The 17434-nt window shown below is 28.9% G+C and overlaps 1 protein-coding gene across 2 annotated transcripts in view; it reads left to right on the top strand.

Annotated features, from left to right (window-relative positions):
* Window positions 1-17434, top strand: part of LOC142322367 (uncharacterized) — a 126407-nt gene that overhangs the window by 80439 nt on the left and 28534 nt on the right. The window contains exon 1 of one of the 2 annotated variants that reach the window (XM_075361373.1): window positions 2582-2827. The exons of the other annotated variant lie outside the window; for it this stretch is intronic. The gene's annotated coding sequence lies outside the window, so the exon portion shown is untranslated. Of the gene's footprint in view, window positions 1-2581; window positions 2828-17434 lie in introns of those variants that run through there. 2 annotated transcript variants of the gene reach the window in all.

Raw genomic sequence — 17434 nt, 5'->3', positions numbered from 1 at the left:
ATAATGTACTCGCTTTTATCTCATTAGGGATTTTATTGGTTCACTGCAATATTGCATTTATGTTTCTTAGTCCCCATTTTGTAATTCCATTATATTTGATATGCGGTTTATTTCCATTTTACCATTACTCTGGTTGAATACGTGAATCTATTTTTATTTTATAAATTATTCGTTAACATTTTTATAAGTCTATCCTTTACCAAACTATTTCACATTATAGAGCACATGTGTAGAAAGATCTATGACAAATTTCTCTGGTTCAAGATTCGTTTTAAAATTTTCTACACACTCTTTTCCAGGTTTTTGAAAAACCTCTTTTAGTTAATAAAATATTGCTAATCAACCAATCCTGTAATGTTATTGAGTTTTGAGTATCCAATATCCACCACTTTCTGCTATATATATTGTAATCTTTGTCTTTCCCTACATACATTAGTTTCTAAAATTGCTTCCACAGCTAAATTTAATGATGTGCGTGTACCCTAATATACACCTTCTCTACCCCTCATACACCTTCTCTTGAGAGACTTTGGCCCAGAATAAATTTTATTCTACGAAAGGTCTCAAAAAAAAAAGTTATTTTCATAAAGATTGAAATGATTTTTTTAAACATTTTTTTAATATATAATATATAATCCGGAAAATCATTACGCCAAAAAATTTTAAACTGATAAAAAATAAGGAAAAGATTCTAATTATCAAGTATTCTAATAATCAAGTTAAGTGTTCTTTTTTCCTATTCACCCACGCTTAAAGTTAAACCAGAGAACAATTAAAATGGTCTTACTTTTTTTTTTTGGTAAGAATTTTAAAAATAAAACGAGGCTTCATATGTTAACAGAAATGTAATTATAAAACGAAATACAAATCACTCTAGTAACGAGTTTTGTTTACTATGAAACTAGTTATTAAAAATTTAATATTTTATGGCAAATATAAAATGCGATTTATTTAGAAGGTTCAAATTCTATATTTACTATTAAAGTAAGGTTACCATTAAGTAATGTTGTTATTCATTATTTGTACAAATTCGTTGTGTATTTGTTACCTATGCAATCCTAAAACCCATCTGAAAATGCAATATGTAGCTGTGAGGTATACAGATTTGAACAATATTTTGATATATAACAAATTTCAGTTAACAGCATTTTGAATTACTATAAACTCATCCTGGTACGTCTTATTCAGCACCGTAAAACAAAGTGTTTATGAATGCTCCAACATTTCACAAAAAAAAAACATGAAAATTTCAGAAACATGTATAAAAGAAAACTACGAGACGGTCAAAATTCACAGTGAATAACTATAGCAAAACATCAAGAAGATACACTATGAAATTTATTTTAAAATACAATATCAAAACAGGTTGAAAAAATGATACCAACGGGTATTTTCTCAATCAAAACATAAAAAATCCAATATATATATATATATATATATATATATATATATATATATATATATATATATATATATATTTATTATTTTTACGAAAAAGTCGTACACATATTATAAAAAAAATTTTTTTTTTTTTAAATAATAAAATATAATATAATGCATTATATAAAAAATGAAACTTCTCTTACGAAAGAATTCAAATATTACAAGATTTATTTCAAAGAAAATTCCTTGACATATTTTATTGTCTATCTCCGTTGCAGAATGGTAGCGTCTCAGCCTTTTATCCGGAGGTCCAGGGTTCGAATCCCGATCAGACATGGCATGTTATACACGCTAAAAAACTAATTTGTCATTCCTCTAATAACTGTAAGGGTCGTAAGACTGTTGTTACCGTGTAAATAAATAAATAAATTATATTATTTTAAAGAACATCACTCTTTACGGAGTTAGGTATCGGCTACCATTTTATATAAGAAGTTTATTTTCTTATCTTTGCTATCAGTAATCATTTAAGATAAATTACGCAAAGAGAGCATTTAAACTTTAAAAATTTCCGCTAATCCAAAATATTATTAGGAAAGGTAATAAATTATAGAATAACATATTACCTAAAAATAGAGTACCTATGTCATTCAAATATTTTTTTTTCGTCCTTATTAAATAATCCGTTATAAAAAGTAAGTCAATAGTACAGTGTAATTTAAGGAAGCAGAGTTTGGTATTCCGATTCTAAATTGCTTCTAGAAGAAGCTAATATTATTTTATCATAAAGTAATCATGAATAATAATAATATTTTGAGCGCGAAGGTTATAATAACAAGATCAAGTTCCAAGAATTGCAATGTATTAAGTACTCGATAAAATCGCATAATCACTGGTATTTCCAAATGGCCTACCTCAAGTTGCCCAAGACAACCGTGTTTCTTATACTGACAAGTTTAAACTAATTTTCATTTAGATATATATTCACAACAATGTAATTACATTTTGTTTTTTTTTTCAATATTAAAGAAGAATGATCACCTACATTTTAATATTTATACCCGTAATAACTAATAATAAAATAAAAAAAATAGAAGAGGGGGTAACTGGAAAAACCTCCAGTTTACGGTAACCATTTTTACTTTAAATCATTTTGTATTTTATTTTTACAATCAAAGCACCACTCAAGATACTATACTTCTTCACACCTACAGATAAGGTATAAAAAAACATATTTTTCTTATATTTTTACTTCGATAATTAAAATGTTTATTTTAATAATAAACATATAATGGTGTAAAAGAAAATTTAGTGAGTAATATAAAACTTAAGTGAGTGTAGAATAAAATGCAATGAAATCAAGAGGAAAACGTATTAGCATCAGGGGTTGAATGCTGATCTCAATTTAAAGAAACAATGCTGCCAACTGGATAACAACAACCAAGTAACTAAGCATTTTTATTAATAAAATATTTTTATTACTAATTTTTTACTGCTTTCAGAGGATTGCTTTTTATTCTGCAATAATAATTTTAAATCAAAATACGCATATTTAATTTTATTATTCTAATTATCATATTATTCTTTATTACATTTTTAAAAAACTTACGAAAACGTACAAATTATTTACAAAAAAAATTGTAAAAGTTTCAAATTAATTAGTGTTATCATTAGTTTAATAATTAGAAAGTGTTTATTATTTTTCATTAAAAAAAAAAATTGTTTGGCTTATTTTAGTTGCTTTTTTATTTCAACGTTTTTTTTTTTAGAAATGATATGCTTAATACTTATAAAAATATAAAACTACATTAATTATTATTTACATAGCCACAAGTTTGTAACATAATTAAAACATATTTAATCAGTAATTTTAATCTGTATTAGGAAAAAGACGGGCCTATGACCTGCCGCGAAAATGTTACACGGTTTATGTTTCATTACACATGATTTTGTTAAACGTTTTTTTCCAATTGCAGCTAAATAACGTTCATTAATTCAACGTACTAACAACAACAAAAACTTTTACTACGAAAAGCTTTCAATCCTGAACATTTTTAGCCGTTTCTTGATTGTAATTTTTTTAACGCAGCTCTAAACGCAACGTTTTCCTTTTTATCCCCAAAACACAAATATAATTTTAGAGAAATCATTCGTAAATTTTAAACGGTTTTGAATGCTAGATCGTGGATACCGGTGTTCTTTGGTAGTTGGGTTTCAATTAACCACACATCTCAGCTATGATCGACCTGAGACTGTAAGGACTATACTTCATTTACATTCATACAAATTATCCTCTGAAGTAATACTTTACGGCGGTTCCGGAGGCTAATCAGAAAAAAAAACAAATCGTTCGTATAAATAAGTATAAATTGTTTGAACGAATGACCCGTTCGTGCGTTCTGCGCAGCTGCCCGGCGCACCACGTGGTCCGCTCTACGCCAATAGCAGCTAAAATAAAAATGTGAGCAAATACAACAAACAAACAAACCCACGCACCATGCTTTTTTATAGGAAGATTATAGATATTTATTTTATTTATTTATTTTTTTTTTTATAATTAATTCACCACATAATTAACTTAATTTTTAAAACAGCATTTATTTAAAAGTAGTAAATTGATTTACCTGCTACAAAAGATTAATATGTAACAAATCAGAAGTTTAATAAATTCCTTTTCAATTCAGAGCAAATGGAAAGCAGTTATGTAGTTATGTATTTAGAAAAACCACGTGAAAGATTATGTAAATGTAAATATCTAGATAATATTCAAAAAAGTACTTTCTAAAATTTCGTATGTGATTACTATTCATGTCTAAACGCTTTGTATTTTGTAATTTCTTCAGCGTTGAGTAAGTTTATTATAATAGTTACATTAAAAATCTTCTGGTGCGTTTGAAACTTAATAAGTTTCATTATGACGATAAAAAACGTCAATTTTTTATTACATTTCTTAAATACTTCTTTTTTTATAATACGTAACTAATTTACTTCATTAATGAAATAAATCTTCAAAAAACCTGAAGTAAAACTAAAGAAAAGTATTGGGTTTTTTTTTTGTAAATTTGATACGATTTTATGCAGATGTAAAATGCACAATTACGTAAAAATATTTTGTATATTTAAAACGGAAATATTGAAAATTTTAAAAAAAATAATAAATATTACTATGGGCAGTCTGAGCTGGAGCAAAAGGTTAGCTTACATCGTGTAGTTGAGTTCAGCCTAACCTTCCTGCAGGAGCAGTCACCACAGTAACTTGCCTCTCTCTCTTTCTTTTTTTCTGTTTAGCCTCCGGTAACTACCGTTTAGATAATACTTCAGAGGATGAATGAGGATGATATGTATGAGTGTAAATGAAGTGTAGTCTTGTACATTCTCAGTTCGATCATTTCCTGAGATGTGTGGTTAATTGAAACCCAACCACCAAAGAACACCAACTAATAATTTGATTGTTATAAAGTTGTGATAAAGTTGCACCAACTTAAACAGTAACTTGCCTAAAGTAGGACAAAAGAATATTATTTATCACAAGGAATATCGATAACATTCTATATATTATCTTATACAAATTTATTTAAAAAATTCCCATTATAGAATATATATTTTCAGAAACAATTAAAAAATGTTAAAATGCTGAAAGGCTATTGGGTATCAGCCTTCTTATTACGGTTACTGTAATGTAATAACGAACCAAAATGCTCTTTCATTCATTAAAAACAAAATAATATTTTCATTCATAAAACGCATGTTTATTTCAGATATTTGTATAGAGATTTTTAACCCGATTTTTAAAACAATCTGAATAAATAGCATACTTATTATTTTGTCTGTAAAATTAAAACAAAAATTTATTTAATTTTTGTTTAATGTTTAATGTTAATAAAACATAATTTAAATTAAATATATAAACTGTTAATAAATATAGTTTAAAACGAAAATTAAAATAAAAAACAAATAATGAACAAGAAGAGACAAATATTAAAAAATAAAAAACATAGCTGCCAAAAAAAAAAATCAGTTGGTGAAAACACTGCACTTTAATATAGGATAATTAAAGAGCGTGCGGGTGACAATTTTGTACATAATATTTGGATATGGTATAATTTTTTTTAAATTTTTAATTTATTTAAACATATCTATATATATTATTTATTTATACAGCCTATGACACTCCCGGTACCGTAAGGATTCCAACGCGGGGTCACACATCTAAATCGGTTCAGCCGTTAAGCTGCTACGATAGAACAAACATATGTAAACGCTAAATGCATTACACTTTTTTTTTGCGAAGTCGTGTAATAAGGACCATTTCTATGTATAACAGTTAATTTTTGTTCTAGTTTGGTTTCGTCGTGATTTTGTATTAAATTAGCAAATACCCCGTTTGAATTTTTAAAAGTGGAATCGGTGTCGAAGGTAATACGGAATAACCGTGATCTCTTAAATCGAGAGTGTTCCTAACGCATGCAAAATTTAGCCTTCAACCTGCTAACAAATACCCCGTTTGAATTTCGAAAATCGGTCGATTGTTTGTAGAAATATTATAAGACCACCCCATTGCACCTCCCAATCCAGCGCCCCGTTTGTTACCAGTTGATGATTGGTCTAGCCTCGCACGAGATGCTCGCATCACCTCATCAAACTAGCCTCACACGCAGTCCCCACGGAAAGCCCAAATAGTTAAACAGAAATATTTTAAATTTCATATTATTTTATTTTATTAAACGTAAATTTAATTTTATAAACATTCATTGTAATTGTTAATTTAATTCATTCTATATGTATACAGCATATACATATTATTCCGCGTAGGAATCTTTAAGTCAACCCAACGGGTTGGTCTAGTGGTGAGCGCGTCTTCCCAAATCAGCTGATTTGGAAAGTCGAGAGTTCCAGCGTTCAAGTCCTAGTAAAGCCAGTTATTTTTACACGGATTTGAATACTAAATCGTGGATACCGATGTTCTTTGGTGGTTGGGTTTCAATTAACCACACATCTCAGGAATGGTCGAACTGAGAATGTACAAGACTACACTTCATTTACACGCATACGTATCATCTTCATTCATCCTCTGAAGTATTATCTGAACGGTAGTAACCGTAGGCTAAACATAAAAAAGAAAGGAATTTTTAAGTCAGGATTCCAACGCGGCGTCATACATCTTAAATCGGTTCAGCTGTTTAGCTGTTACGGTGAAACAAACATACATACATTCACAAAAATACAATACACTCCTTTTTGGGTAGTCGAGTAAAAATAAAGCACGGAATAGGATTATAAGATTACTTCAAAAATTAAACCGCTGGTTTTATTTTTAAATTTAACATAAAGTTATTATTCTTCCTGGACATCCCTAAATTTTGAATTTTCAAAGGTTTTTCTACATTATTTCTTAATTTATTTTCAAATAGAAAGTAGATGTCATAAAACTTGAATCTTGTATAAAATATAACGAATATAAAGTAGTGTATTCCAAATACTTAAAATTTTATAAAATCTGGATTTTTCCGCCCGCTATAAAAAATTCAACATGCTTTTATGATTTTGCATCAGTTCTGGTCAACTTAATGAAATAGGTTAAATTTTCGGAAAAACCAGGTTGATATGTTTTCTTACCAATTATTTAATTTCTCTTTGATAAAATTTCTCTTTTAGATCATATTGGAGATTAAAGAAAATAATATCGCAACAATTTCGTATAATGTTTTAATTATTTTTTTATACATACTTTAACAAAACGTAACACTTAAAATGGCCTTTCTACCACTCACTTTATATAAATATTGATTTCTTTTTAATTCTTAACATTTTTTTTTCTTTACTTTAATTTGAGGGAACGTAAATTTAATTTACTTTTAAATTAAATTTCTTGAAAACCTGTAATTACAAAATTTGGAAATTAAAAATTTAACAACTATCTAGTTAGTTCATAAATAGAATTTATTGGTAATATTTAAAAAAAATAATAATACATTTTTTTTAGAATAAAAAAGTGCAAAAATTGTAGTTAGCCAAAGCCAGTCTGACACAAGACTGTTGCTTTTGAGTGCGCGCGCACCTACACGCACATATATACAAATTATATTTGATTTAACGAAAGAAATTGTCAACAGTATGTAGCAAATATAAAATGTTTGGATTCAAATAATTTCTTTATACTTTCTACATTGGACTTTGGATTTACGCTACAGTAACAAAAGTTAAATAATTTACTTTTAACAATTAATTTGTAATAAAATTTTATAAAAAAAATGTTAAAAACAGATTAAAATCTTGAAATAAAAGCAAAGAAAATTTTAAAGAAAATACTTTAGAAATTTTGATATAATCTAATTGTTAGTTTTATTTTAGTAATTTAAATGTTTTTTACCGAAGGAAATATCTGTTAAGTTAAACTTTCAAAGGTTTCTAAAGTAAATGATTCAAAACAATACATTAATATTTTCTAAAAAAATAATATAAATGTTCTCTTTCAACTTGTTGAGAAAACAGAGTTTAATTGAATTTTGAAATATCAAATGATAAAATATTATTAAACGTACAAGGACTCCAGTTTTAGCCTACAGATTCTGAAAACAATTTTATTCTGTAATGCCTTAAGAAAGTAATAAAACTTTAAGAAAGTTTTCTTTCCATTTAAAGTTACAAAACATTTCGGTTCTTTATATAACAATTTATTTAATGAAAAATATAAACTACAAGTATTAGAGTTAGCGAAACAAAGTACTACGTAACAATTTAAAAAATAAAAAAAAACATTAAATATACACGATAGTAAGTTTACGTTTTACATCAAATTTAAATAAATCTTGTTATAAATAATTAACTGTTATCGATCCCTGTAATACAATCATTAAATTCAGTATATTATTGTGCTTTAGTGGTAATACGCATCATTCTTGGATCGGCTGTTTTATACTGTTGCCAAATGCTATACTTGCTATCGACCAGCGCAAGCTGGTCGGCAGCTAGTCGGTAGATGTATGGAGAACTTGCAGTCCACTTACGCGTCCACACACGCGTTCCTCCCACCAAGCCGCAACCCTTCCACCACAGCGGCGCTGCGGCTCCACCACCCACACGCGCCTATAAAAAGACAATATCAGCACAGCTACAGCTTACATCCGCCTCCTTCCGGCGAGGGAGCGCATTGCATTATACAACAACTAAGGCCCTAAGCGGCGCTTTCCTGCTAGGCCGAAGGTCGCTTGTACCTTCAGGTCTTCGGCGGACCGACTGAAGGGGAACAGCGCCCGGAAAATTAAGCACAGAAGCGGCTAGTCTCCCAAGGTCAGGCCGAGTAACGATTTCAGTTATCTTAAAAGATCTCCCGTTAAAGCCCATCGAACGGGATGGGTGTGGCGACCGGAAGCATCACAAGGCGGGTGAGTATCTTCTTCTAAGGGGTTGGGTTGACTTAAAAGATCGAAACGCAATCCACAACAAAGACCGTTCTTAAATAAAAAAACATAAATTAGTTTACTTATGTATTGACGCCAATTAAACAAATACCCGCCTGAAAAGAATGACATAGCAGCAATTTAATCAGGCTCTGGGATTAGTAGGGAGATACATAAATTTCCCAGTATCCTTCTAGCGTTTCGTTCTAGCGAGAGCTTATTTCGTCGCCGACAGAAGAATAGAAGAAGAAAGAAGAACAAGAAGAAAAAGCCCCTTGAACGGCCCAACGTGGCATCTCGCGGCGGATGCCAGCATTCCTATCGGAGCAGCAGGCCTGGCCAGTCCGGCACGAAACCCGCTAGCGCCAGGAAGCCTAGCGGTGAAGTCGAAGCCGGACGAGCACCGTTCAGGGAGAACCGCCTCGGCCGCACCGGCGGAAGACGACCGATACTGCGAGGCCCTTGGGGCCACCACTATAGCGGGTACTCAACTGCCGCTTAGGGAATCCGGGTCCAATTCCAATGGTCGAGCCGCAACTTCCGACAACCACCCGATGGGCCAAGCCGACTTCGCTGGAGACCAGCTTCCGGATCCAACAGCCTTCCTCAGGACCACTTTGCAAAATATACAAATGGTCCTTTTCAGGGCCACCACTCCAAAACCTCAAACAGCTCTATCAGGGCTACCATAAGATTCTAAAGTGCGACGTGCCGTCGAAACCGCTCGGCGACAATACATTAGTTTACATACTGGAACCCTAATAACCAGGTATTAAAATATTTATTATATATTTAGAAATTCTACATCAACGGGAATCCCAACGAGGAAGGTTTAGCAAAAAATATTCCAGAATCTCAATAAGATTCTCTGAACATACCAAAGAGCGTTGTAATAAAAATTAAAAAAGTTAAACAATCGATTAATTAGTTAAAATAGAAAAAATAACAAACTTTTATAATCATCCAAATAAAAAAATTAAACGTGCGTTGTTTTTAAGTACCGAAAAATTTTCTGGCTGGATATAACAAAGCGAAATAACTGCTATTAGTAACTGGTCTGATTTTAGGTAAGTATCGACTTTGTAGGATACTCCCAAACTACAAAAATCGTTCTTTCAAAATTACGAGTATGTATGTTTGTCTATCTCTAGCCCTCTCCTTCTTAGTCACTCTTTCTCCCTTTTTGCGCACGCGTGAGTATGTATGTTCCTAGCTGGTTTTGTACCTCAGATAAATTGTATTATAGAGGGACAGGGCCAGTCATAAATAGTTTTCTCGCGTTCAACCTAAATTTTTTACACTTTTATATACACGCTGTATTAAATTACCAATTTTTTAAGAATTTACACCAAAGAGGGTGAAAATTAAGGGATCTGGGGTGATGTAATTAATATTTTTCAAATCCTTTCAGTAATTCCTGAGATTGACCCGGACAAAAATATAAACTCTGTATAAAAATATAAATTAAATAATATTTCTAGGAGCAATAGAAACTCCACTATCTTGTACAAATTTATTGGCTTGATTTCTATAACTATTTGTTTTTTTTTTAAATGTAAAATTCAAATAGAATACAAAAAATAAAATTGTGGATCGTAATTCAATGTAAATGATTTAGCCAGTGTCTCAATTAAATTTATTTTTTATGCCTTTATTATATTTATAAAATTATTTTAATGAATTAAAAATATTATAAATATTATAAACATTGCTTCCATTGCCATGGCGTATATTGACTGATAACTGTCGAGAGTTAACTTCCCCTATACTCCAATGTTATTTTTTTTTTTTGTAATTTTGCAAATATTGTTAACCAGAGGAAAAATGAGTTTATCGAATAATAACGTATATATTAATATTTAATGGTGTATCGTGAAGTTACGACGATGTTAAGTAGAACCACGTTCTGAAAGAGAAATGTTAGACTTAAACGTTATGTAAAACGTAGAGTTTATTATAAGGTATCTAACGTTTAGCCAGTGAAAGGCAGATTTGAAATAGCGGGTGACGTAGGTAGTAGCCTGCGTCTGGAATGAATGGGGGAGAGACCATGCGTTAGTATTACAACCATAAGTATTACAACCGCCATTTTAAAACGTAAAATTTTATAATAATATCGTTACACATAATTTTGAATAATAGCAAGGAACCTTACAGATAAATGAAATAAAAAACAAAAAAATGTACTTGCCATTTCCAATTTTTGAATTTTAACTATTTGATTTTCCAAATTTTTCTTTGTATTTCTGTCTCGCTTCGCCAATTCAAAATGAAAATACGCATAATAAAATGGAAGAAAAGGTAACTTTTCTCCATTCTTTTCAAGTTTTTATTTCAGATAAGATGCGAGGAATTTTGCTTTCTAGTATTCTACGTAATTACAAAACTACATAACTTGGGTACAAAAGTTTGATCAATTTTTTTTAAAATCATTTTTGTAGTTTAAATTCAATTTGAGGTTGTAACTTTGAGTTTATTCTTCACATATCAAATAAATGTTCCCAGTTACCGGATGGTTTTTAAATTTAACTAGCAATTTAAATATTCTGATAAAAATAAATAAAAAAAATATAAAAAACTCTTTTTTACTTTCTTGTCTTTATTGCTAATTTGTTAATGTTGAACAGAAGTAACAAAAAATTGAGAAATTAAATAAAGTAGTGAAAATTCAATAAAAACTGTCAAATTTGTCAGTTATTTTTACAAATTTGTTTTCAAGGAAAAACCAGAATTTTAAAATTATTAACTAAGTTACTAAAAATACTAAATGGAGTTAAAATGATATTAGATTTAAAATGTACAACCACGTCTTGTACATTACACAATGCTTTTAACTCCAAAATCGATTCTCTCTTGATAAAACCAAAAGATGTAAAAAAAACTTGTAAACTTAAATAAGTAAAAGATTTTTTTAAACAACTTCTTAACACACTGAATATTATTGCTTGAATATTATTTTTGCTTCCAGGCAAACCTTAACAGTACAACAATTAAAAAGAAAACGATAAGATAAAAATATTAAAACGGTATATTAAATCAATGTCAACTTATTATTATAATTAAATGATAAAATCTGATCAGTTGTTTTAAATTAAATTCCTGGGAATTTTTTCCTTTTTTGTAATAGTTAAATAAGAACAAAAAATTGTAAAAAATTAATATTTTTTTGCTAATAAAATATTCATCAGTATATTTAATTCATGAAACGAAAACAAAGATGATGGAATGACAACTCTTGATAAAATTTAGAGAATTAAAATGATAAAACTAAAAATAACATTCATTAACATACTAAAACCGGGTTACAGATTTTTTCTTCTATAGACATTGCCTTGCTGGTGAAATGATTATATTATGTCAAAGAAACAAAAAGCCGGATTTACTTTAACACATAAAAACAACCTGAGGGAATTTGGTGAACCTTTGCTGAATTTCTGAAAAGATAAGTTTAGATGAAATTTCATTTTTTTTTTTTTTTTTTGTTTATCGTAGTAAGTAGAATGATGGACATTCTATATCCATCTACAAGAAAGAACAAATAAAATAAAAATTTTAAAAAATAAATACAATCTAATGAAATCACTAAAATGGCTAACTTATCAGAAAAAATATAATGTGGACAACACATGACTTTACTGTACGCCTATTAAATTACATATACACATCTTTTTTAAATGAAAAGAACATAAAATTTTATTTCATTAATAACTTCTGATATTTTTTTCATTTTTTTATTGTTATTACTGAATTATTATTTAACGTAAACTTTTTTTACAATCAGATGTTAATCGGATTAATAAATCAATATATTTAAATTTAAAAAAATAAAAAAATTAAAAAAGGAGATAAATCTGATTCGAATCAAGTGCCTTCCCCTTGTAAGATCCAAATATTTTGTTAATTTAAATTTTATTTAACTATAACTCTGGAACCAATGAAAATAAATACCACAGATTTATCGTTGAAAAGCTCTAAACGAGGGCTTATTACTGCAGTTAGGAAAAAGTACAAAATCCATACTTTTGGGAATTTTGGGCTTTTTGGATACTTCTGGTCCAGTCGATTGCAGTTAAAAGGGGAGGTGCACAACCAGATGTTACAACAGTCCTAAATCCAAAATTTCAAAATCGTACGGCTAATCGTTTTTGAGTTATACGAGATACACACGTACGTACGTACAGACGTCACGTCGAAACTAGTCAAAATGGATTCACGGATGATCAAATACGTAAAGAAAGTTCAATTTCACCCCACAATCTCATCATGCGACCGAAAACGTATCTTTTTTCGACAAGTCGGTAAAAAACTAACCTGCAAATCATAATTTCTACTGTAATAATTTTCTTATCAAACAAGCTACAAACAACTGTCAACCTTCCATTGTGAAGGCGAGCGATTACTTTCTACAATACTCTGTACGTGATTAAAAATACTTTTAGAATAAAATTTTTTTGTCATTAGTTATATATTTTTTTTTACGATTATGGTGGTTTCATAAAAAAAAGAAAAAATCAATTTTTAATCTTGTCTAAGTATCCTCAAAAAAATGAATTTTTTTGTCGCAATGTTTAATTTACAATCGGTTCAATTTACCGGAACTATAAGTAAATTTGAATAAAAAATAAAATAAAAAATAAATAACATGCAGAGAGGAATTTCCAGTGAAATCCATCAAAGAACTGTATATGTACACATAATTATGCATATATAAAAACATCTTATAGAGTAATCATAGAGTGAAAAAAACATTAATAAATACATACAAACATGTGTCCAAGAAACATTGATAAATTTCAGAACATAAAAAGGAAAGAAAACATTAAAAAAATAGTCTTATCAATCACACAAAAAATAAACTAATCCAAGAAACAGTGAAACAAATCGAAGAACACACAAGAGAAAGTGGCGAAACGAAATGAAGAATTTTGATGTTGAGTAACAACCTAGGGTAGCTGATTCACCTCAAATCTCAGAGAAGTTAAAGATCTAATATATGGAATCGCTTTAGGTCCTCGATGTTATCTACGAGGTTAAGCGCGAGCCACTTCACATATTTGTTCAGTTCATTTTGTATCTTATATCGAATCGAATCGACGTAACTCCAATCGAATGGTTAGCAATTCCAGATAAATATTTCAATGTTTTTCACAAAAAACGGGTCTTCTATTTATATATCTCAATAATTTGCTATAGAAACGCTGTACGACTTCGATGTTACTCGCACTTGACGTTATTAGAGGATTCCGTAGTTCCAAATCGGTTTCATGACCGTCGAGCGCAACAATTAATTGATAGATAATAATTATTGCGACTCCCTGACTAAAAATCAGTACATCTCCCTGAAGTTAATGCGGCCTTTTCTCCTTGACATAAATCCTTCATGTCAGACGGCGATCCACATGCAATTCTAGGTATTGTACGCTGTTAGCAAGCGGAATGAAAACGCCATTACGTTGAACTCGCAGGTAGTCACCCCTCTTCATCGTAAAAGTAACATGTGTAGACTTAGAATAACCTTCATCTTCCATTAAGCTAGGCATTTGTTAGTTAGCACCTACTAATTTATTATTTTTTTTTAATAATATTTAATCAAAATCAATAATAATTTTTAATTATTTATAAAAATAATTTTATAGATTTATCTTTAACTTTATGCTTACTACTACGTTTATTAATTTCCACTTTTTCATAATCTACTTTATACTTATCTTTAAAATGCGGATTTAAAAGATAAAATTCAGCTTTTACAAAATTAATTTAGGAAATATTTTATTGAATATTTTTGTGAATCGAGATAAACAAAAAAAATATTTATGAATTAAATATGAGAAGTACTAAATCATTCCATCATGAAAGGTTGCTTTACCTTGTAAAGGCAAATATAAAGGCATTCCTTTATATTTTGTTGAGAAAATTCCTTAAGTGGTTTCATCGAACTTTTCTTGCAAGTTTATGAGTAAGAAGAATATTTTAATTATAAATTACTGATGCGTTGTTTAAACACACGATTGAGGATTTTTTTGTCACCAACCAATCTTACTGTTGAAATTTTATGACAATGATACACCCTGATGTCATTTTCTGAGTATTTCCATATAAAAAAAGAATATTTAAAAAATGTAGGGTAAAAAGCCATATCTCACTATTCCCTTTTTACCTTCGGTAGCGATATTTTTTTTTCTGAACTCTTTTTTTATTTTTATCAAGACGCGATTTTACTTAAAAAATATCAAAGTAAACATTAAAGAATAATACACCTTCAGTTCTATTTCAATTTTTTCAAGCCGGCATCAAAGCAAAGATTAGTGAGTTGTGGGCAGTTGATTTTATTTAGTGTCGATCTCTAAAAATGGGAATTAAAAAAAAAAATTAAAAAGGAATTATTTTTAAAAGTTTTAGTCCGTTTTTTTTAATATAATTTTCTAAAGTTTATTTTATTTTCCATCGTTTAATATTTTTTCTATTGTAATAAAAAGATTTAAAAAAAACAAATCACATTTGAAAATATTTATTAATATCAAATATCAGAAGATGCTTCCTTCTTCTGATATAAGATATTAATTATAATACAATTTTTATTTTTGTAAAGTATATAAAATAACAAATTAACGTTACAAACCGCAAATAAATAGCATTATAATCTTGTGAATCTTAATTAAATTAGTAATATAATTCACATGTGAAAAAACCAACAAGTCTATTGATCTAATTTGCAGCACAGATAAAGGTGCAGCAAGATACGTGACCAGATAAATCAAGGAAGGGTGTTGACCGGGAATTCCTCTTTCGTCTTATAACTAACTTAATTATATTTCATTTTTCAGCTGAAGAAAAAAAACAGATATAAAAAAAAATCAAAGTTGCAGATAAAAGTAGAACAAACATGTAAAGAATCTTATACGATTAAAATTAAAATAATAATAATAATAAATTAAATGTATGTAATATGAATCTAGGTTAAGTGCGAGTGCAAGTGGTATCTTAGATGATATAAGTAAGCAAGTAACAGAAGAGAAGAATAAATTCAAGTTTTCATCCAGAAGGAAGTGCTGCGATTGATAAATAACTAGAGGGCAAGGGTGCATCTGGGAGTGGCAAACCAGGCGGTAACAGTACTCCCTCCTGTCTCAACAATTCAACTTACTACTAGATATACGTCCGTCTGAACGTCTGTCAATTTACCCTCCGGCGTGGTGAGCGGTTTATCACAACTTTACAAGTCCACATTCCGTTTGTTCATTCCACCCTATAGAAGCCAATTCAATTCTAAAACAAAAATCCATTACATTCAAGCCACGTTACGTTCAAATCGGATAAAACAAATTACATTTAAAGCAAAAAACGAACAAAAAAGTATTGATTACCGTATAATCTACGACAATTTATCTTAATACAAAACAGTGCCCCACAAACTGGATAAATTATAATTTATAAATAATAATTAAATATATTTTTTATATTAATAATACAATGTGCTAAAGTCAGTAATTAAGTATAACATTTTTCTAGAAATAAAATAATAAAAATTAATCAAATAAAAACAGGCTTCAAAAAAATAGACGGTCAATCGTTATTAAATTAAACTGATAAATACATCAAATATGTGCAGGCCTACAAAAAACCTTTCCCACATTAAAAAAATTCGTTTGCAAATACCGTGACAGAACCAACATATAAAAAAAACAGTACAAAAAAACGATGTTAAGAGACTATTATCGAGCGTGAGCTAAGGTTTTCTGGAATATAGGAATAAATATTATGTAATTATTTTATTGCAAGTACCTGAATGATATCATATTATATATATAAACAAAGCTACATTAAACAACGATTACAAGAATTTAAAAAAATTTTCGATGAAACCTTCATGGATTTTTTCTACAAAAAAAACACTTGTTTTCGAAAGAGGTTCACCTCTTTCGCGTTTTTAAGTCAAAAAATGTATATATATTTATTTCTATCTATTATGAAAGAAGTTTAAAACAAAAAAAAATTATAAAATTTCTTCTACTGCAAGATTTTACATTCCCAATTGGGGCTTTAAAATTAATAAATTATATTTTTACATTAATTTATTATTCAAAATTCCATAACAGTTTATATCTCTCACTGAACGTTAGTTTCTGTAAACACAAACTTGGGATTATGTAAATTCAACATTTTTTTATGCTATTAAAATATACTTATTTTATTAACTTTTAATAAAATAATAGGCTTTTATTAACAATTTAATTTTCAACAGTTTTTCTTCTTTTTTCAGAACTAATTTTTAACTGTGTTTTTTTAGAGCCAAGCGTTTCGTAAATTACGTAATATGAAAAGTAAATTCATATTAGTTAACAGATTTTAAAGAAAGGAGGAATTTTCTTCATTCAACTGGAATTAATCTTTTTTGAGTTTTTATATATAGTTTTTATTATTACACTTGCTCAAGCTTTTCTATTCACCAAGATGAAACGGTTTTGATTCTGTAGAGGAGGTTTTTTGAGTTATCCTGTTATATATTATAAAGTATTATTTTCGTTAAAAAATACAATTATTTAAGTATTTTTACCAAAAGTTTCAAATTATTAATCATTAAAGTAGAATGAATATTATCGCGTTCCAAAGATACTTAGCTGAAGTTAGGCAGTATCTGTAACAGTATCTCA

Source organism: Lycorma delicatula, chromosome 3 (genome assembly GCF_047948215.1).
Source record: "Lycorma delicatula isolate Av1 chromosome 3, ASM4794821v1, whole genome shotgun sequence".
In the NCBI taxonomy this organism is placed as follows: domain Eukaryota; kingdom Metazoa; phylum Arthropoda; class Insecta; order Hemiptera; family Fulgoridae; genus Lycorma; species Lycorma delicatula.
Note: the sequence above shows the minus strand (reverse complement) of the source record. Positions and strands in the feature narration are given on the sequence as shown.